This window comes from Scyliorhinus canicula, chromosome 6 (genome assembly GCF_902713615.1).
Source record: "Scyliorhinus canicula chromosome 6, sScyCan1.1, whole genome shotgun sequence".
Lineage (NCBI taxonomy): Eukaryota > Metazoa > Chordata > Chondrichthyes > Carcharhiniformes > Scyliorhinidae > Scyliorhinus > Scyliorhinus canicula.
In genome coordinates, this window is record NC_052151.1 from 221,512,977 (window position 1) to 221,527,077 (window position 14,101).

Below are 14,101 nucleotides of genomic sequence, written 5' to 3' on the forward strand. Positions count from 1 at the left end.
TTGGATATAGTCTGCTATAGCAGCAGACAATCGCTGACAAAACTTCTCATCAGACAGGAACGTGGGGTATAGTTTCCAGGGCAGGCGCCTAGGGGGGCCGCAATCAAAGAAAAATCCAACGGGATGAGGGGCACAGTCCGGGATGACAGTTACAGAGTGTTCAGCTGCTCTCACTGAGGGGAGGAGGGATTTGTCAACAACAATAACTCAATTGGGGGGTAGGCATGTAGGCTCTGAATTCTGTGGGCGTGTTATCCTCCGTTCCCTCAGCCAGACCCAGGAGGCAGGGGTATTGCTTCTAAACCTGTTCTCCAGGTCACTTTGTTTATTTTTCAAAACCTTATTCCAATCCCGGACCAAAGACAGGTTTTTTTCAGCACCGTGATCTATTCGCTGTGGCCGGAGAGAGTCACCTCCATATTTCTCACTCTGTCACGCCATGCTTCCATTTTTAAACATTTTCAGTTCAGCCGCCATGATGCGGCTAATGTCCTCGACAGTTGGCCACGCAGTCGCCTGGGGGGGAGGAACTGAACGCCGCCACTATTATGTCTCCTGCTGACTCCATGGTAGCTTCCGAATCTGAGGAGCACACCCCCCCCTCTTTTCTCTCTGTTGCTTTTTGGCATTTTTGAAATGCTGCATCCTTCCCCCAGTTTTTGCTTCAGTATGTTTTGGCTAGCGCGGCCTTTTTAGCGTTTTACAGGTCGTGACCGGATCGGAGTGTCTTCCGATGCACGTCCTCCAATCACATCCGTCGCTGGAATTTCCACCATCACATTGGACAGTAACTTCCCAAAGGGAGTTGGGTACAATCCTGAAGGGAATGATCTGTGGAAAGAGATCGGAGATTGTGATTAATTGGGAACACTTTCACTGGGACAGCACAGCCACAAAGGGCAGAATGGCCTTGTCTGTGTAATGTCATTCTCTGCGTGTCATTTTCCTGGAATTGCTCCTTTGTTTGATGTTCCCTGAGATGAATGATTCATGACATTTACAGCATTCACACAGTGATCACATTGCATCTCATTGTACAATCTTCACTGATCAAACTTGCATGATGGGTTTCCGATCATTTAATCTGCTTTGTGGAAAAACCCCTGTTGTAAACACATTCCCCAAACACATCCCATCTTCATTGATCAGTTTGGGCAGCTTCATTAACTGAAGTCATGCAAACATAAAGGAGATGTTAAACTGGGAGCAGTGTCTGCCCTCTCAGCTCCATTTAAAACACCTTCCCTCCATTATCTGGATGTAGTTTCTAACCAGGTTCCCTTCAGCCTTTCTGAGTTCCGACTCTGATAGTCATGGAGCAAGACCTTCTGTCCCTTCCCGAGTACGGGATCTTCTGGTCCCACTGAAGGCGATTCGACCCCCTCCCCGCTCCATGGTGGCTTCCCCGCCCACAAGGAACAGCCACACAAAACACCACAAGATAGGCCGTTGACAGACAAATCTAAGTTTCCTGCACCAACTGGAAACAGGCCCAGAAAATCCCACCCAAGGTTTTGAGACCCTATCTGCAGACTCCAAAATGTACCCAATGAAGGTCTCTGTCGGTAATTGTGAGCAATTGCCTGCTGCTGTAGCAGACTTTATCCAACTCAAAAACAGTGTTCAGCACTCTGGGAAACCCTAAAGGCCATCATAAGGGGAAGAGATTATTCCGTCTGACCTTCACTAATGTTATAACCTGCCTGGATCCTATTGGCTGGGGACAATTGGTTGTACTGATATGTAGAATATCATTTGTTTATAATTGAATAACCGAACTGCAAGTTAGGAGAGGTGCCGTATGCACAGACTGAGATTCTAGCATCCAACCACAGGTGGCGTGGTGACAGGAATAGGTCACTAGAAGACAGGCCTCATGGAGATACAAGAAAATCTCCTGCACAGCACAGAGCGAGAAAATCTGGACAACAAACACAGAGCACAGTCGCATATCGAGCAGCTCCTGAGTTTACAGTGATTAATAAGAGTTAACCATAGTTATTTGTATTTAGCCGTGATATCCAACTGCAATCTTACATCATAGAAACCCTTTAGTGATTTTGTTAATTAATAAACAGTTTTGTTCAGTTACAAAGCAGCAAGTTCTCTGAGCAATTCAACAACGAAGACATTGCCATCCGTGCACACAGAGAACATTACCATGAGGGGGTGGGGCCGGTGCCGCTGGGAGGCTGAATTGTGTCATCATCAGGGGGAGGGGTCTGCACCCCTGGGAGGCTGAATTGTGTCATCATCAGGGGGAGGGGTCTGCACCCCTGGGAGGCTGAATTGTGTCATCATCAGGGGGTGGGATCTGTGCCACTGGGAGGCTGAATTGTGTCATCATCAGGGGGTGTGGTCTGTGCCACTGGGAGGCTCAATTGTGTCATCATCAGGGGGTGGGGTCTGTGTCACTGGGAGGCTGAATTGTGTCATCATCAGGGGGTGGGGCCGGTGCCACTGGGAGGCTGAATTGTGTCATCAGGGGGTGTGGCCGGTGCCCCTGGGCGGCTGAATTGTGTCATCATCAGGGGGTGGGGCCGGTGCCCCTGGGCAGCTGAATTGTGTCATCGTCAGGGGGTGGGGCCGGTGCCCCTGGGCGGCTGAATTGTGTCATGACCAGGGGGTGGGGTCTGTGCCGCTGGGAGGCTGAATTGTGTCATCAGGGGGTGGGGCTGGTGCCCCTGGGCGGCTGAATTGTGTCATGATCAGTGGGTGGGGTCTGTGTCACTGGGAGGCTGAATTGTGTCATCATCAGGGGGTGGGATCTGTGCCACTGGGAGTCTGAACTGTGTCATCATCAGGGGGGGGGATCTGTGCCACTGGGCGGCTGAACAGTGTCATCATCAGGGGGAGGGGTCTGTGCCCCTGGGAGGCTGAATTGTGTCATCATCAGGGGGTGGGATCTGTGCCCCTGGGAGGCTGAACTGTGTCATCATCATGGGGTGGAGCCGGTGCCCTAATAAGGGGGTGGGGTCTGGCATGTCATCAGAATGTGGGTATGTGTCAACATCAGCTCAGCCAGGTTATAAAGCAGCAGGCGTGTCACCGCTCCTGCCGAAGGCGGGGCTGTGCCAGCATCAGGCGATGGGGATTTTCCCAGCCTCGGGGTGGGGCCTCTGTGACCAGGGGCGGAGTCAGCATATTAATCTGTGACACACCCTATTGGATATTGTGGAAGTCCTGCAAGAGTGGGCAGTGCCCACGGTCGGGCACCACCACCTACGTCCCCTATAGAATAATGCCGTCACAACCCTGAGTTCATGCTGTCAATATTGCTGACTTTAAGATGAAAAAATGCCTCATCTAATGAACTGGCCCGGTCAGCTCCCTCCGTGCAGTGTGCTCGGTGGCTGGGTCCTGTGATATCAGGTTGAACTGGCCCGGTCAGCTCCCTCCGTGCAGTGTGCTCGGTGGCTGGGTCCTGTGATATCAGGTTGAACTGGCCCGGTCAGCTCCCTCCGTGCAGTGTGCGAGGTGGCTGGGTCCTGTGATATCAGGTTGAACTGACCCGGTCAGCTCCCTCCGTGCAGTGTGCTCGGTGGCTGGGTCCTGTGATATCAGGTTGAACTGGCCCGGTCAGCTCCCTACGTGCAGTGTGCGAGGTGGCTGGGTCCTGTGATATCAGGTTGAACTGGCCCGGTCAGCTCCCTCCGTGCAGTGTGCGAGGTGGCTGGGTCCTGTGATATCAGGTTGAACTGGCCCGGTCAGCTCCCTCCGTGCAGTGTGCCAGGTGGCTGGGTGCTGTGATATCAGGTTGAACTGGCCCGGTCAGCTCCCTCCGTGCAGTGTGCCAGGTGGCTGGGTCCTGTGATATCAGGTTGAACTGGCCCGGTCAGCTCCCTCCGTGCAGTGTGCGAGGTGGCTGGGTCCTGTGATATCAGGTTGAACTGGCCCGGTCAGCTCCCTCCGTGCAGTGTGCCAGGTGGCTGGGTCCTGTGATATCAGGTTGAACTGGCCCGGTCAGCTCCCTCCGTGCAGTGTGCCAGGTGGCTGGGTCCTGTGATATCAGGTTGAACTGGCCCGGTCAGCTCCCTCCGTGCAGTGTACTCGGTGGCTGGGTGCTGTGTTATCAGATTGAACTGGCTCGGTCAGCTCCCTCCGTGCAGTGTGCTCGGTGACTGGGTCCTGTGACCCTCTGTCAGTGCAGCACTCCCTCTGTACTGACCCTCTGACAGTGCAGCACTCCCTCAGTACTGACCCTCTGACAGTGCAGCACTCCCTCAGTACTGACCCTCTGACAGTGCAGCACTCCCTCAGTACTGACCCTCTGACAGGGCAGCACTTTCCAAGTTTGTTGAGTCAAACAGAAAGTGACTTTATTTCCAACAATATGTACACAGCACCAGCAGTTCAGTACTGCTTCCCTCTGTGGCCAGTGCCACACTGGGCAGCTCTATTTATACAGCTACATTGCTAACAAATGCCCCCTCTTTGAAGGCACTCAGGTTCCCCGAGGGACATAAGGTTACCCCAGCCAATAGCAGCCAAGGAGGTATAACAGTGAGCTTTCGACGGGGTAATCGCCCGCCCTTATCACGGCCTTTCTGGTTTCCCTGAGTGTTGAACACTGTTTTGTTGAGTTGGATATAGTCTGCTATAGCAGCAGACAATCGCTGACAAAACTTCTCATCAGACAGGAACTAGGGGTATGGTTTCCAGGGCAGGCGCCTAGGGGGGCCGCAATCAAAGCAAAATCCAACGGAATGAGGGGCACAGTCCAGGATGACAGTTACAGAGTGTTCAGCTGCTCTCACTGAAGGGAGGAGGGATTTGTCAACAACAATAACTCAATTGGGGAGTAGGCATGTGGGCTCTGAATTCTGTGGGCGTGTTATCCTCCGTTCCCTCAGCCAGACCCAGGAGGCAGGGGTATTGCTTCTAAACCTGTTCTCCAGGTCACTTTGTTTATTTTTCAAAACCTTATTCCAATCCCGGACCAAAGACAGGTTTTTTTCAGCACCGTGATCTATTCGCTGTGGCCGGAGAGAGTCACCTCCATATTTCTCACTCTGTCACGCCATGCTTCCATTTTTAAACATTTTCAGTTCAGCCGCCATGATGCGGCTAATGTCCTCGACAGTTGGCCACGCAGTCGCCTGGGGGGGAGGAACTGAACGCCGCCACTATTATGTCTCCTGCTGACTCCATGGTAGCTTCCGAATCTGAGGAACTCTTTTGTCTCTGTTGCTTTTTGGCATTTTTGAAATGCTGCATCCTTGCCCCAGTTTTTGCTTCAGTATGTTTTGGCTAGCGCGGCCTTTTTAGCGTTTTACAGGTCGTGACCGGGTCAGAGCGTCTTCCGATGCACGTCCTCCAATCACATCCGTCGCTGGAATTTCCACCATCACATTGGACAGTAACTTCCCAAAGGGAGTTGGGTACAATCCTGAAGGGACTGATCTGTGGAAAGAGATCGGAGATTGTGATTAATTGGACAACACTTTCACTGGGACAGCACAGCCACAAAGGGCAGAATGGCCTTGTCTGTGTAATGTCATTCTCTGCGTGTCATTTTCCTGGAATTGCTCCTTTGTTTGATGTTCCCTGAGATGAATGATTCATGACAACATTTACAGCATTCACACAGAGATCACATTGCATCTCATTGTACAATCTTCACTGATCTAACTTGCATGATGGGTTTCCGATCATTTAATCTGCTTTGTGGAAAAACCCCTGTTGTAAACACATTCCCCAAACACATCCCATCTTCATTGATCAGTTTGGGCAGCTTCATTAACTGAAGTCATGCAAACATAAAGGAGATGTTAAACTGGGAGCAGTGTCTGCCCTCTCAGCTCCATTTAAAACATTGTCCCTCCATTATCTGGATGTAGTTTCTAACCAGATTCCCTTCAGCCTTTCTGAGTTCCAACTCTGATAGTCATGGAGCAAGACCTTCTGTCCCTTCCCGAGTACGGGATCTTCTGGTCCCACTGAAGGCGATTCGACCCCCTCCCCGCTCCATGGTGGCTTCCCCGTCCACAAGGAACAGCCACCCAAAACACCACAAGATAGGCCGTTGACAGACAAATCTAAGTTTCCTGCACCAACTGGAAACAGGCCCAGAAAATCCCACCCAAGGTTTTGAGACCCTATCTGCAGACTCCAAAATGTACCCAATGAAGGTCTCTGTCGGTAATTGTGAGCAATTGCCTGCTGCTGTAGTAGACTTTATCCAACTCAAAAACAGTGTTCAGCACTCTGGGAAACCCTAAAGGCCATCATAAGGGGAAGAGATTATTCCGTCTGACCTTCACTAATGTTATAACCTGCCTGGATCCTATTGGCTGGGGACAATTGGTTGTACTGATATGTAGAATATCATTTCTTTATAATTTAATAACCGAACTGTAAGTTAGGATAGGTGCTGTATGCACAGACTGAGATTCCAGCATCCAACCACAGGTGGCGTGGTGACAGGAATAGGTCACTAGAAGACAGGCCTCATGGAGATACAAGAAAATCTCCTGCACAGCACAGAGCGAGAAAATCTGGACAACAAACACAGAGCACAGTCGCATATCGAGCAGCTCCTGAGTTTACAGTGATTAATAAGAGTTAACCATAGTTATTTGTATTTAGCCGTGATATCCAACTGCAATCTTACATCATAGAAACCCTTTAGTGATTTTGTTAATTAATAAAGTTTTGTTCAGTTACAAAGCAGCAAGTTCTCTGAGCAATTCAACAACGAAGACCTTGCCAGCCGTGCATACAGAGAACTTTACCATGAGGGGGTGGGGTCTGTGCCACTGGGAGGCTGAATTGTGTCATCATCAGGGGGTGGGGTCTGTGTCACTGGGAGGCTGAATTGTGTCATCATCAGGGGGTGGGGCCGGTGCCCCTGGGAGGCTGAATTGTGTCATCATCAGGGGGTGGGGCCAGTGCCCCTGGGTGGCTGAATTGTGTCATCATCAGGGGGAGGGGTCTGTGTCACTGGGAGGCTGAATTGTGTCATCATCAGGGGGTGGGGCCGGTGCCGCTGGGAGGCTAAATTGTGTCATCAGGGGGTGTGGCCGGTGCACCTGGGCGGCTGAATTGTGTCATCATCAGGGGGTGGGGCCGGTGCCCCTGGGCGGCTGAATTGTGTCATCATCAGGGGAGGGGTCTGTGCCACTGGGAGGCTGAATTGTGTCATCATCAGGGGGTGGGGCCGGTGCCCCTGGGCGGCTGAATTGTGTCATCATCAGGGGGTGTGGTCTGCATTGCTGGGAGGCTGAATTGTGTCATCATCAGGGGGAGGGGTCTGTGCCACTGGGAGGCTGAACAGTGTCATCATCAGGGGGAGGGGTCTGTGCCCCTGGGAGGCTGAATTGTGTCATCATCAGGGGGTGGGATCTGTGCCGCTGGGAGGCTGAATTGTGTCATCATCAGGGGGTGGGATCTGTGCCGCTGGGAGGCTGAATTGTGTCATCATCAGGGGGGGGGATCTGTGCCCCTGGGAGGCTGAACTGTGTCATCATCAGGGGGTGGGATCTGTGCCCCTGGGAGGCTGAACTGTGTCATCATCAGGGGGAGGGGTCTGTGCCCCTGGGAGGCTGAACTGTGTCATCATCATGGGGTGGAGCCAGTGCCCTAATAAGGGGGTGGGGTCTGGCGTGTCATCAGAATGTGGGTATGTGTCAACATCAGCTCTGCCATGTTATAAAGCAGCAGGCGTGTCACCTCTCCTGCCGAAGGCGGGGCTGTGCCAGCATCAGCCAATGGGGATTTTCCCAGCCTCGGGGTGGGGCCTCTGTGACCAGGGGCGGAGTCAGCATATTAATCTGTGACACACCCTATTGGATATTGTGGAAGTCCTGCAAGAGTGGGCAGTGCCCACGGTCGGGCACCAACACCTACGTCCCCTATAGAATAATGCCGTCACAACCCTGAGCTCATGCTGTCAATATTGCAGACTTAAAGATGAAAAAATGCCTCATCTAATGAACTGGCCCGGTCAGCTCCCTCCGTGCAATGTGCGAGGTGGCTGGGTCCTGTGATATCAGGTTGAACTGGCCCGGTCAGCTCCCTCCGTGCAGTGTGCTCGGTGGCTGGGTCCTGTGATATCAGGTTGAACTGGCCCAGTTAGCTCCCTCCGTGCAGTGTGCTCGGTGGCTGGGTCCTGTGATATCAGGTTGAACTGGCCCAGTCAGCTCCCTCCGTGCAGTGTGCTCGGTGGCTGGGGCCTGTGATATCAGGTTGAACTGGCCCGGTCAGCTCCCTCCGTGCAGTGTGCTCGGTGGCTGGGTCCTGTGATATCAGGTTGAACTGGCCCGGTCAGCTCCCTCCGTGCAGTGTGCTCGGTGGCTGGGGCCTGTGATATCAGGTTGAACTGGCCCGGTCAGCTCCCTCCGTGCAGTGTGCCAGGTGGCTGGGTGCTGTGATATCAGGTTGAACTGGCCCGGTCAGCTCCCTCCGTGCAGTGTGCCAGGTGGCTGGATCCTGTGATATCAGGTTGAACTGGCCCGGTCAGCTCCCTCCGTGCAGTGTGCCAGGTGGCTGGGTCCTGTGATATCAGGTTGAACTGGCCCGGTCAGCTCCCTCCGTGCAGTGTGCCAGGTGGCTGGGTGCTGTGATATCAGGTTGAACTGGCCCGGTCAGCTCCCTCCGTGCAGTGTGCGAGGTGGCTGGGTCCTGTGATATCAGGTTGAACTGGCCCGGTCAGCTCCCTCCGTGCAGTGTGCCAGGTGGCTGGGTCCTGTGATATCAGGTTGAACTGGCCCGGTCAGCTCCCTCCGTGCAGTGTGCCAGGTGGCTGGGTCCTGTGATATCAGGTTGAACTGGCCCGGTCAGCTCCCTCCGTGCAGTGTGTCAGGTGGCTGGGTCCTGTGATATCAGGTTGAACTGGCCCGGTCAGCTCCCTCCGTGCAGTGTGCTCGGTGGCTGGGTCCTGTGATATCAGGTTGAACTGGCTCGGTCAGCTCCCTCCGTGCAGTGTGCTCGGTGGCTGGGTCCTGTGATATCAGGTTGAACTGGCCCGGTCAGCTCCCTCTGCGCAGTGTGCCAGGTGGTGGGTCCTGTGATATCAGGTTGAACTGGCCCGGTCAGCTCCCTCCGTGCAGTGTGCCAGGTGGCTGGGTCCTGTGATATCAGGTTGAACTGGCCCGGTCAGCTCCCTCCGTGCAGTGTGCCAGGTGGCTGGGTCCTGTGATATCAGGTTGAACTGGCCCGGTCAGCTCCCTCCGTGCAGTGTGCGAGGTGGCTGGGTCCTGTGATATCAGGTTGAACTGGCCCGGTCAGCTCCCTCCGTGCAGTGTGCGAGGTGGCTGGGTGCTGTGATATCAGGTTGAACTGGCCCGGTCAGCTCCCTCCGTGCAGTGTGCCAGGTGGCTGGGTCCTGTGATATCAGGTTGAACTGGCCTGGTCAGCTCCCTCCGAGCAGTGTGCGAGGTGGTTGGGTGCTGTGATATCAGGTTGAACTGGCCCGGTCAGCTCCCTCCGTGCAGTGTGCGAGGTGGCTGGGTGCTGTGATATCAGGTTGAACTGGCCCGGTCAGCTCCCTCCGTGCAGTGTGCCAGGTGGCTGGGTCCTGTGATATCAGGTTGAACTGGCCCGGTCAGCTCCCTCCGTGCAGTGTGCCAGGTGGCTGGGTCCTGTGATATTAGGTTGAACTGGCCCGGTCAGCTCCCTCCGTGCAGTGTGCCAGGTGGCTGGGTCCTGTGATATCAGGTTGAACTGGCCCGGTCAGCTCCCTCCGTGCAGTGTGCGAGGTGGCTGGGTGCTGTGATATCAGGTTGAACTGGCCCGGTCAGCTCCCTCCGTGCAGTGTGCCAGGTGGCTGGGTGCTGTGATATCAGGTTGAACTGGCCCGGTCAGCTCCCTCCGTGCAGAGTGCCAGGTGGCTGGGTCCTGTGATATCAGGTTGAACTGGCCCGGTCAGCTCCCTCCGTGCAGTGTGCTCGGTGGCTGGGGCCTGTGATATCAGGTTGAACTGGCCCGGTCAGCTCCCTCCGTGCAGTGTGCTCGGTGGCTGGGTCCTGTGATATTAGGTTGAACTGGCCCGGTCAGCTCCCTCCGTGCAGTGTGCCAGGTGGCTGGGTCCTGTGATATCAGGTTGAACTGGCCCGGTCAGCTCCCTCCGTGCAGTGTGCCAGGTGGCTGGGTCCTGTGATATTAGGTTGAACTGGCCCGGTCAGCTCCCTCCGTGCAGTGTGCCAGGTGGCTGGGTGCTGTGATATCAGGTTGATGGACTTGGCTGTCATCTCCATTTTGGTTCCCAGTTCTGTGAAAGCCTTGGCAGGAGACAGGTTTAAAACTCTCTTTCTCTATGAGCTCTCAGCCTGGTGATTTGAATGTTTCTCCAGCCAGCTGGGCTAGTAACTTGTGACTGAAATATCTCCAGCCAGGGTTGTGAAAGTGTAAATCTCTGTTTGATAGGCCTGGTGATTTAAATGCTTCCAGCTAGCCTGTGTAAGGAACTTATGAGGGGAGCTAAGGGCAAGGAGACATTTCTATTCTGATTAAGAACTGTGAAGCCAATGCTGCAAATTCTCTCTCAGATGTTGGGTGTTCCTGAGAGTTCAGGATAAAGTCCTTTTCCCGGCAGATAGTTTAATCTGTGGGAGGTTCCAGTCCAGCATCACCTGCTGGCAGAGGGGCTGTTTAAAAATCCACTTCAAACCCTCATATTGATGAGTGCAGATTGAACTTGGTGAGGCTGATGGTCCATCTGCTCGATGCCAGTGAGAATTGCACAGACCTTGGTGAGGCTGATGGTCCGTCTGCTGGATGCCAGTGAGAATTGCACAGACCTTGGTGAGGCTGATGCTCCATCTGCTGGGCGCCAGTGAGAATTGCACAGACCTTGGTGAGGCTGATGGTCCGTCTGCTGGGCGCCAGTGAGAATTGCACAGACCTTGGTGAGGCTGATGGTCCATCTGCTGGATGCCAGTGAGAATTGCACAGACCTTGGTGAGGCCGATGGTCCGTCTGCTGGGCGCCAGTGAGAATTGCACAGACCTTGGTGAGGCCGATGGTCCATCTGCTGGATGCCAGTGAGAATTGCACAGACCTTGGTGAGGCCGATGGTCCGTCTGCTGGGCGCCAGTGAGAATTGCACAGACCTTGGTGGGGCTGATGGTCCGTCTGCTGGATGCCAGTGAGAATTGCACAGACCTGAGGGGAATCATCTGTGAAAGTTCAGGGGCTGGATTGTCCGCCCTGCCGCGCCACATTTCTGCCTCGACCCTCCGGCATGATTCTCTGTTGCCAGCCGGTCAATGGTCCCATTGTGGGGCAGCCCCACACTGTCGGGAAACCCTCGGGCTGCCGGAGCATCCCGCCGGTGGAGAATCCAGATCAGGTCAGTGGAAGAGAAGACGATTCAGAGAGAACTCGGCAGCCGACACGACCGAATTGGAGACAAACATTAGAGGGTCGAAGCCAAGCGATGGTTGAACGCCTCACATTCTGAAGAGATCACCGCCTACAAAGTCCTCAATAGCAAAGATCCTCAAATATCTCACACCCAGTTTAATCCTCATTATTTTGATGCTTCCCCTTCCCCACTGTGTGTCTGTCTTGGGGGTGGAGGATGGGACAGAGTTTGGGGAATAGTTAGATTGATAGTCTCCTGTTCTATTATTGCTACTCCATGTTTATCTTTTCTCTTATTATAATAAACAGTTTTTCATGTTTTACTTACAAATCTGGTATCTGTGATTCATTGGAACAGTCAACAGTCAAAGATCTCGGTGATGCACAATCAATGAACACGAAAGGTGGATAAAGTCCGAACGATTGGCTTTAATACACAAGAAGTGGACCCGGCAGCAGACATACAGAAGACTGGCAGACTGCCGGGGCACACGGACTCTTATACCCCGCCTCATAGGCGGAGCTACCTACCTCTCAGCCAATCGGGGTGTACGGGGAACCCGGACGTAGAGGGGGGCTGCGTGTCCCGTGAGTATGTGAGAGACTGGTAGTATGGCTAGAGATATTAGGTCGTACCATTGCATTGGTGGCTGCCCACTGGATTGGAACTATGTACAAAATACAGAACAGGAACTATGTACAGTTTGGGAAAATGGGGGGGGGGGGGGGGATAATGGAGAACAGGCAAAAGACAGGAGTCCATCAGCAGGTTATATGGATTCGATCAGCCGATCGGGTGCCTTAGATGTCCTGTGCGACAGCGGAGCTGTGCCGGCGACTTTGGAGCGGAGGTCATCCGTGACTCCGGGAGCGATGATCCTGTTCTTGCGTCCGTACCCCTAGTCAGAGCTAGCGGGGGCCAGGCCAGGGGAGGGTCATCCTGTCCGCTGGGCAGCATCGGTGGTGCTGGGGAGGGGGCACGACTGCCGGGACGAGTTGGGGTTGGGGGGGGGTGTTGGGGGGTGCTGGCGCCGGGGGGTGGGGGGTGGCTGGGATCCAGCGGGTGCCAGGTCCCGAAGGGAGACAGTGTCCTGTCGGCTGTCGGGATACTCCACATACGCATATTGCGGGTTCGCGTGGAGTAGCTGGACTCTTTCGACCAATGGGTCCGACTTGTGCACCCGCACGTGTTTCCGGAGCAGGATGGGCCCCGGGGGTAGCCAGCCAGGTCGGGAGCGGGGTCCCTGAGGAAGACATCCTGGGAAAAACAAGGCGGCATTCGTGAGGCGTTTGGTTAGTGGATGTACAGAGAAGTGACCGGATAGAGTGGAGGGCGCCTGGGAGGACCAGTGGGAGACTGGGAGATTTCTGGACCATAGGGCAAGCAGGACGGTCTTCCAGACCGTCCCGTTCTCCCTCTTGACCTGTCCGTTACCCCGGGGGTTATAACTGGTCGTCCTGCTGGAGGCGATGCCCCTGCTGAGCAGGAATTGACGCAGCTCATCACTCATAAAGGGGGACCCCCTATCGCTATGAATGTAAGCGGGGAATCCAAACAGGGAGAAGATGGTGTGTAGGGCTTTAATGATGGTGGGTGTGGTCATGTCGGGGCAGGGGATGGCGAAGGGGAAGCGGAAGTACTCGTCAATCACGTTGAGGAAGTATGTGTTGCGGTTGGTAGAGGGGAGGGGACCTTTGAAGTCCATGCTGAGACGTTCAAAGGGGCGGGAAGCCTTTATCAGATGTGCTTGTTCGGGGCGGTAGAAGTGCGGCTTGCACTCCGCGCAGATGTGGCATTCCCTGGTCACTGTCCTGACCTCCTCGATGGAGTAGGGCAGGTTGCGGGTCTTTATGAAATGGAAAAAGCGGGTGACCCCCGGGTGGCAGAGGTCCGCGTGGAGGGTTTGGAGGCGGACCACTTGTGCGTTGGCACAGGTGCCGCGGGACACGGCATCGGGAGGCTCATTGAGGATGACACAAGATGTCGTAGTTGTAGGTGGACAGTTCTATCCTCCACCGCAAGATCTTGTCGTTCTTTATTTTGCCCCTCGGTACGTTGTCGAACATGAAGGCCACTGACCTTTGGTCTGTGAGGAGGGTGAACCTCCTGCCGGCCAGATAGTGCCTCCAATGTCGTACAGCTTCAACTATAGCCTGTGCTTCCTTCTCGACCAAGGAGTGGTGGATTTCAGAAGCGTGGACGGTACGGGAGAAGAAGGCCACACGTCTGCCGGCTTGATTGAGGGTGGCTGCCAGACTGGGCCGGCTCAAGGTACCGGCAACTCGGGCAGTCACCTGGGGCGCCATGTGCTAGTGGGCGCCATCAAGGAGTGCGTGACCAGCGTCAGAGACCTGGCGCCGCGTAAAAGACTCGGGTCCCGCGCATGCGCAGTTGGGCCGGTGCCAACCAGCGCATGCGCTATGGCCGCCCTCCCCCAGGCCGCCCCGCACAAACATGGCGGATGGCCACATGGCCACAGGCATAGAAGCTACAATTTCAGAGGCTTGAATTCGTCCGTGCTCCTTTAGCGAAAAATATTTGACAGGTAATGTTAATATATATCCAGAGCATAGATACAGCAACTAAAATTCATGTACCACTACCAGACAGGTCACAGCAGCTCAGGATCAATGTCAACCCGACCCGACCCCCCCCCCCCCCCGACCCGACCCCCCCCGCCACCCCCCCCCCCCCCCCGACCCGCCCCCCCCCCAACGTACAGAGGGGCAAGATAAAGAACGACAAGAACTTGCGGTGGAGGATAGAACTGTCCACCTACAACTACGACATCTGGTA

General features: G+C 54.6%; 1 long non-coding RNA gene across 1 annotated transcript; it reads right to left on the minus strand.

The window, feature by feature from the left end:
• Positions 1 to 292: 292 nt before the first annotated feature.
• Positions 293 to 2,241, minus strand: LOC119966878. The gene is made up of 2 exons (XR_005460876.1): positions 2,161 to 2,241; positions 293 to 831 (listed from the first exon to the last, which is right to left on the minus strand). It is a non-coding gene; the product is annotated as an uncharacterized LOC119966878 (long non-coding RNA).
• Between the last annotated feature and the right edge of the window lie 11,860 nt (positions 2,242 to 14,101).